Source organism: Castor canadensis, chromosome 16 (genome assembly GCF_047511655.1).
Source record: "Castor canadensis chromosome 16, mCasCan1.hap1v2, whole genome shotgun sequence".
NCBI classification, from domain to species: Eukaryota; Metazoa; Chordata; class Mammalia; order Rodentia; family Castoridae; genus Castor; species Castor canadensis.
Window position 1 is genome coordinate 10,965,052 of NC_133401.1, and position 8,260 is coordinate 10,973,311.

General features: G+C 39.3%; 1 pseudogene; it reads right to left on the reverse strand.

Annotated features, from left to right (window-relative positions):
• Positions 1 to 235: 235 nt before the first annotated feature.
• Positions 236 to 2,745, reverse strand: LOC109674675 (transcription factor YY2-like; annotated as a pseudogene).
• Between the last annotated feature and the right edge of the window lie 5,515 nt (positions 2,746 to 8,260).

Below are 8,260 nucleotides of genomic sequence, written 5' to 3' on the forward strand. Positions count from 1 at the left end.
CTCTTATAATCTATCCTCTAGCTTTACTTGTGTGTGACGGATCACAGAGTAAGCGGGAACCATGCTCCAAAGCTCTAAATTGTGCAGAAAATGTTATTTTTCACACAACAGTCACAGAAAGTGGTCCTGCACGAGGTCACTTGCAGACTGAAGCAAGCATCTATGTTTGGATGGGAGGGAGGAATGGTGAGGTTACTGTAACTTGCTGCACAGAGCACCCAGTGTCCAGGACTTAGCCAGGACACAGGTGGTGTTCCCATGCTGGAAAATTAGGGCGGTGGGAGCAGTGCCCAGGCTTTATATTCACTTTATCTACCGTGAGGGCTTGCAAGAACTCTTTGAATAGTAACACTGTTTAGGTACCCCTTTATGAGGCAACTCTTAATTTTTTTATATTTAAATCAAACAAGTGACAAAGGTACATCTTTGTGCCAGTTCATACCATGCTGGACTTTTTTTTTTTTGGTAGTATCGGGGTTTGAACTCAGGGTATCATGCTTGCTACGCAGGCTCTCTACCAATTGAGCCACTTCAGTAGCCCAGGCTTGATTTCTTTCTTTTTTCCTTTAGGACTGCGGTTTTATTGTTGCCCTTTCAGGTATTAAAAGGTACAATGCGTTCTACAACTGAGCACTGCTTTCTGTAACTGAACAGGTGGAGAAATTACATACCATCAGCATCTGGTAGTATTTTTTGTGGAAAAAGTGACTAAAATGGGTTTAAACAGATTAACACTTAAATCATATCTCATGTATGATACTACATGATTCAATACAGCTATATGATACAATTATACAAATTGTGTTAACATTAAAGAATGAAACCAAAATTAAGATAGCAAACAAAACCAATATAACTTTTTTGGACAGGAAAATACTTTTGATGTATGCATGTAATAACCCATTCTTTTAAAGAAAATCTACTGCAAGCAAAGTTGTTAGTTTCCAGAAAAACCACACATACCATTACTAAGCTTATCCCCCAAACATGTACAATATGCACACCTGGAAATACAAAATTAAAAAATTGTGAGCAACAGGTGAGCTTCATGTTTTTAAGAATGTGAAAAGAATTCTCATTTTTAGCACTGTTGTATAAAGAATTGTCTTTTGTTGCAAAGTTCATGAATTGTCCTTATGTGAGGACCACACTTTACAAAAACTGTGTTTTTAAAGAGATTAAAGAGCAGGATGGAGCATTTTAGCAATGTCATCTTAATGAAGTTTTAAAAAAAATTTTATTACTTTATCAAAACATGTCCCTTAGGTGTGTAGGATTCATTTTTAAAATTCTTCCTAGAAATAATGTACAAAGGAGAGTCATACGTATTCCCAATCACACTCCTGAAGATGCGTCCTGTGGTTGAGAAGGGTCTTCTCTCTTCCTTTTCACTGGTTGTTTTGGACTTTAGCATGTGTTAAGATGTGAGATTTCATGTTAGTTGACTGAAAAAACTTCTTATTACAACCATGGAAGGGACTCATACAAGATTTGTCCCCAGTATGGATTTTCACCTGTGCAAATTGAAGTCCAGTGAAAATTGTTTCCTGTAACCTTCCAATGTGCTTCTCTCCAGTAGGTTTTAGCTTTGAGCTCTCAGTGAAAGCCTTGCTGCATTCTGTACAGATGTGGATTCTGGGGTTGTGGGTGTGTAGATGTTTTCTCACAGCTGAACATATTTGTGCAGCCTTTATGAGAGCAAGCTATTTTTTCTTGGAACATCATCTTCTTTAATTATCCTTGGCTTCATTCTAGCAAATTGTAGTAGTAGCTTAGGATGTGAAAGGTCAATGCCAGATATTCCCACAGGAGGGAGTTTCTTGCCTGTTATATACTCTGAAAAATCAGGAGGCTAGTTGTCTGCAATGATCTTTTCTTCCACCACTGTTTCGTGGTCCATATTTTTTTTTTGGTTTGAAGGCCACACGGTGACCCAGAACTTACCCTCCAAGACCTTGATTTGCATCTACTTCTGCTCTCACTTCTTGTTGCCCTGGTGGCAGCGCTGGCCAACACCTACCAAGCTGGACCCGCAGCCCTGGTAACTCTTCTTGCCACCCTTCTTGCAGCTGCCCTTCTTGACGCGACCACCACCCTAAAAAGACCCGCCTCCAGAACCTGCTCTTGCCGGCTGCTGCCATGTTAACCACGTCTGCTTGAAGTAGTTGTCGTTGCCGCCAGGCTGCCTGGGATGAGGATCTGGTACAGGAATAGGTCCTTGGCACAAAGCCCCTCCGAGTCGTCACCGCACACCACCTCCTAGTGAGTCTGCACAGCAATCATCTCCTGCTGGTGGTGCACGTGGGTTGTGTCGTGGGTGACAAGTGTCTGCAGTGTGATCATGGGCAGGTGGTGGTGGTGGTGGTGGTGGTGGTGGTGGTGGTGATGGTGGCCATCATGCCCTTGGAGCCCCGCTGACCCCCACCCCCACCCCACCGTAGTGGTCACCATCACCGTCCTTGTCGTGATCGTCATCTTCCTCGCCCACAACCTTGGTCTCGATGGTCTCCTATCCTCCCGGATGGTCTCTGCAGTTCTATAATCTGGGCAGGCGTCTCCCAGCCTTTCCTGGTGTTGTAGAGGGTGTCACCCGAGGCTATGGCTGAGAGCTCTGCGGTGGAGGCCTGGGCTCCTGGCCTCCAGGCCAGTGAGCAGGCGCTGTCCATGTGGAAGGACGGCCAAGGGAGGAAGGCAGGGAGCAGGTAGGAAGAGAGGGCAGTGTTGCCGGGCTTCCCTACCTCCCTCGCTCAGGGCGCCCTTTGCTCCCTAGGCCTCTCTCTGCTCCTGGCGCTCCCTGCCTTGCTTGCCTAAGGCAGCCTCCCATGACTGGTTTTTGATAAGCAATTGGTGACAGTTGTTTTCCTTGGCAGGGACAGCTGATTCTGCAACTGTCAGGAGTTTCCAGTTCTCCAGAGGAATTGCAACATACTACTCAATGTTCTGAAAGGGACCTATTTATTCATCTCATTTTATTTTTTATTATTCATTTTTTCATATGTGCATACATTGTTTGGGTCATTTCTCCCCCCACCCCACTCCCGCACCCTATCCCCTCTTTGTCCCTCAGTTCCAGGCAGGTCCTGTTCTGCCTTTATCACTAAGTTTGTTGAAGAAAAGAGACAAGCATAATAAGGAAGACAAACTGTTTTTGCTAGTTGAGTTACAGATAGCTATACAGAAATATTCCTAGCATTGCTTTCATGTACATGTGTTATGACCCATGTTGATTCATCTCTAAGTGATCTTTACACTGGTTACTGATCCCCAACTCATGATAACCTCTGTCACTTTAAGGTTTCTGTATTAGCTCCTCTGGAGTGGGGACATCAAATGCTTTCATGTTTTGGGTTTTCTACCTATTTTTATATCACCCATATGTGCTCTCCCCTTGTCATGTGATCCCAGTCCAACCACATTGCTGCATTTGCCCTAGATCTAAAGTCCGCATATGAAGGAGAACATACAATTTTTGGTCTTCTGAGCTTGGCTGACCTTATTCAGAATGATGTTCTCTATTTCCATCCATTTACCTGCAAATGATAAGATTTCATTCTCCTTCATGGCTGAATAAAATTCCATTCTGTACAAGTGCCACATTTTCTTGATCCATTCATCAATAGTGGGACATCATGGTTTTTTCCATAACTTGGCTATTGTGAATAGTGCTGCAATAAACATGGGTGTGCAGGTGCCTCTGGAGTAACCTGTGTTGCATTCCTTTGGGTATAACCCTGGGAGTGGGATTGCTGGATCATATGGTAGATCTATGTTTAGATTTTTTAAGTCTCCAAATTATTTTCCAGAATGGTTGCACCAGCTTGCATTCCCACCAGCAGTGGATTAAGTTTTGTTTTTCTCCACATCCTCGCCAACACATGTTGTTGGTGGTGTTTTTGATGATAGCTATTCTAACAGGGGTAAGGTGGAATCTTAGTGTGGTTTTGGTTTGCATTTCCTTTATGGCTAGAGATGGTGAGCATTTTTTCATGTGCATTTTGCCATTTGAATTTCTTCTTTTGAGAAAGTTCTATTAAGTTCAGTTACCCATTTTTAATTGGTTCATTGATTTTAGGAGAGTTTAGTTTCTAAGTTCCCTGTATATTCTAGTTATCAGTCCCTTGTCTGATGTATAGCTGGAGAATATTTTCTCCCACTCTGTGTGTGGTCTTTTCAGTTTAGAGACCATTTCTTTTTTGTGCAGAAGCTTTTATGAAGTTCCATTTGAACATCCTTTCTCTTAGTTGCTAGGCTGCTGGGGTTCTATTGAGGAAGTCCTTGCCCATATCTATTTGTTACAGAGCATTTCCTGCTCCTTCCTGTAGTAACTTCAGAGTTTCAGGTTTGATATTTAGGTCCTTGATCCATTTTGAGTTGATGCTAGTACAGGCTGATAGACATGGATCTAGTTTCAGTTTCTTGCAGATGGATAACCACTTTTCCCAGCAACATTGGTTGAAGAGACTGTCTTTTCTCCATCATGTTTTTGGCACCTTTTCAAAAATGAGGTGGGTATAGTTGTGTGGATTCATATCTGGATCTTCTGTTCCACTGGTCTTCATATCGGTTTTATGCCAGTACCATGCTGTTTTTATTGCTAATGCTTTGTAATATAGTTTCATGTTGGGTATTGTGATACCTCCAGCATTGCTTTTTTTGCTGAGTATTGGCTTGGCTGTTTGCAGTCTCTTGTGTTTCCAAATGAACTTTAGAGTAGATTTTTCAAACTCTTTGATGAAAGTCGTTGGGATTTTGATGAGAATTGCATTAAACATGTAGATTGCTTTTAGTAGTATAGCTATTTTTACTATGTTGATTCTACCGATCCATGAGCATGGAAGATCTTTCCATCTTCTGTAGTCTTCCTCAATCTCTTTCTTCATGAGTTTGTAATTCTCCTTGTAGAGTTCATTCACATTATTTGTTAAATTTACTCCTAAGTATTTGATTTTTTTGAGGCTACTGTGAATGGAATTATTTCCATATATTCCTTCTCAGTTTGTTCATTGTTGGTGTATAAAAAAGCTAATGATTTTTGTAGGTTGATTTTGTATCCTGCCACCTTACTGTAGCTGTTTATGGTATCTAAGAGTTTTGGGGTAAAGTTTTTTGTGTCTTTAAGGTATAGGATCATATCATCTGCAAATAAGGATATTTTGACACTTTTTTAAACCTATTTGTATTCCTTTTATCCCGTCTTCTTGCCTAATTGCTCTGGCTAGGAATTCCAGTACTATGTTGAACAGGAGTGGGGATAGTGGGCACCCTTGTCTTGTTCCTGACTTTAGGGGAATGGTTTCAGTTTTTCACCATTAAATATGATGTTGGTTGTAGGTTTGTCATAAATAGCCTTTACAATGTTGAGGTACATTCTTTCTATTCCTAGTTTTCTTAGAGCTTTTATCATGAAATGGTTTTGGATCTTGTCAAAGGCTTTTTCTGCATCTATTGAGATGATCAAGTGGCTTTTGATTTTGCTTTTATTGATGTGCTGTATTACACTTATAGATTTGCATATGTTGAACCACCACTGCATCCCAGGGATGAAGCTGACTTGGTCATGGTGTATGATCTTTCTGAAGTGTTGTTGGATTAGGTTTGCCATTATTTTATTGAGGATTTTTGCATAGATATTCATAAAGGAAATTGGCCTATAGTTCTCCTTTTTGGATGTGTCTTTGTCTGGTTTTGGGATGAGTGTAATATTAGCTTCATAAAATGAGTTATGCATTGTTCCTTCCATTTATATTTCATGGAACAGTTTAAGGAGAGTTGGTATTAGTTCTTCTTTAAATGTCTGATAGAATTCAGCAGAGAATCCATCAGTTCCTGGACTTTTCTTTATTGGGAGGCTCTTGATTTCTGCATCAATTTCTTTTTGTGTTATAGATTTATTCAGGTGATTAATATCTTCTTGGTTCAGTTTTGTGTGGTTCTGACTTTCTAGAAATATGTCCATTTCTTCAAGATTTTCAAATGTATTAGAGTGCAGGCTCTCAAAGTAGTCTCTGATTATTTCCTGGATTTCTGTGGTGTTTGTTCTTACCTCACCTTTTGCATTTCTGATTTTACTGATTTGGGGTTTTTTTCTCCTCATTTTAGTCAGGTTTGCAAGGGGTCTGTCAATCTTATTCATTTATTCAAAGAACTTGCGTTTGTTTCATTGACTCTTCGTATGGATTTTTACATTTCTATTTCACTGATTTCAGCCCTTATTTTAATTATTTCTTTCCTTCTGCTTGTTTTGGGATTTGCTTGTTCTTGTTTTTCTAGGAGTTTGAGCCATAGTATTAGATCATTGATCTAATCAATGATCTAATAGAGCTTTCTGTCCTTTTAATATATGTACTCATGGCTATAAACTTTACTCTAGGACTGCCTTTGCTGTGTCCCATAGGTTCTGGTTGGTCATGTTTTCATTTTCATTAACTTCCAGGAAACTATTAATTTCCTCTTTTATTTCATCGATGACCCATTCATCATTGAGCAATGTGTTGTTCAACTTCCAATTGTTTGCTTGCTTTTTACTGTTGTTTTTGTTGTTGATTTCTAGTTTTAATGCATTGTGGTCAGATATAATGCATGGATTATTTCTGTTTTCTTATATTTGCTGAGGCTTGCTTTGTGCCCTAAGATATGATCAATTTTGGAGAAGGTTCCATGTGCTACTGAGAAGAATGTGCATTGTGCAGATGTTTGATGAAATATTCTGTAGACATCAGCAAGGTCCATTTGATCTATGGTGTGATTTATTTCTAGAATTTCTTTATTGATTTTTTGTTTGGATGACCTATCTATTGGTGGTAGGGGAGTATTAAAGTCTCCCACTACTACTGTTTTGGAATCTATATGTGTTTTTAGGTCCTTCAGAGCATGTTTGATGAAACTGGGTGCATTGACATTGGGTGCATATAGGTTGATAATTATTATTTCCTTTTGATGTATTTCCCCTTTTATTAGTAAGGAGTGTCCTTTGTCTCGTTTGATCAATGTAGGTTTGAAGTCTACTTTGTATGAGATAAGTATTTCTACCCTTGCCTGGTTTGGGGGACCATTGGTTTGGTAAATCTTCCAGCCTTTCACTTTCAGCCAGTGCTTTTTTCTGTTGATGAGGTGGGTCTCCTGTAGGCAGCAGACTGTTGGATCTTCCTTTTTAATCCAGTTTGCCATTCGGTGTCTTTTGATGGGGGAATTTAGTCCAGTCAGTGTTAGTACTGATCCCTGTCACGTAGTTGTCTTTGTTGATTAAGATTTCGATTATGTATTGCTGAAACAATGTTACTATTTCCTTTCTTGCCTTTTCTTCTCCCCTGGTTTGGTATTGCCTGCCCTTTCATGGTTTTGTTTGCTTTCATTATCTGTGTGCAGAATTCCTTGGAGAATCTTTTGTAGTGATGGCTTGGTGGTCATAAATTGTTTAATTTCTGCTTATCATGGAAGACTTTTATTGTTCCATCTATTTTGAATGATAGTTTTGCTGGGTAAAGTATGCTAGGCTTGAAGTTATTTTCACTCAGTGCTCGGAAGTTCTCACTCCATACTCTTCTTGCTTTTAATGTTTCTTTTGCGAAGTCTGCTGTGATCTTGATGGATTTACCTTTGTATGTTATTATTTTTTTCTCTCTTTAAGCCTTCAGTATTCTTTCTCTAGTCTCTGTACTTGTTGTTTTAATAATAATATGTCATGGGGTAGTTCTATTTTGGTCAGGTTTGTTCTGTGTTCTGGAGGCTTCCTCTACCTGAATGGGCATAGTTTTCTCTAGATTTGGGAAATTTTATGTTATTATTTTGTTGAATACATTATGCATTCCTTTTGCTTGCAACTGTTCTCCTTCTTCAATGCCCATGATTCTCAGGTTTGGTCTTTTGATGGAGTCAGTGATTTCTTGCATTTTCTTTTCACAGGTCTTGAGTTGTTTAATTAATAATTCTTCTGTTTTTCCTTTAATGGCATTTCATCTTTAAGTTCTGAGATTCTGTCTTCTCTTTGTTCTATTATGCTGGAATGGCCTTCCATTTCATTTTGTATTTCTGTTTCATTCTTTTTTCTGAGGTTTTCCATATCATGGGTTACTTCTTCTTTAATATTGTCAATTTTTGCCCTTAATTCATTTATCTCTCTGCTTATGGTGATCTTTGTTTCAGTTTGGTGTTTGTTTAGGGCTCCTATGATTTCATTTATTTGTTTCTGTGTTTTCTCATATTGTTTAGGTTTTTTGTCTTGGAATTTCTTGAGTGCCTCCTGTATGTTTTGGTTGACCAT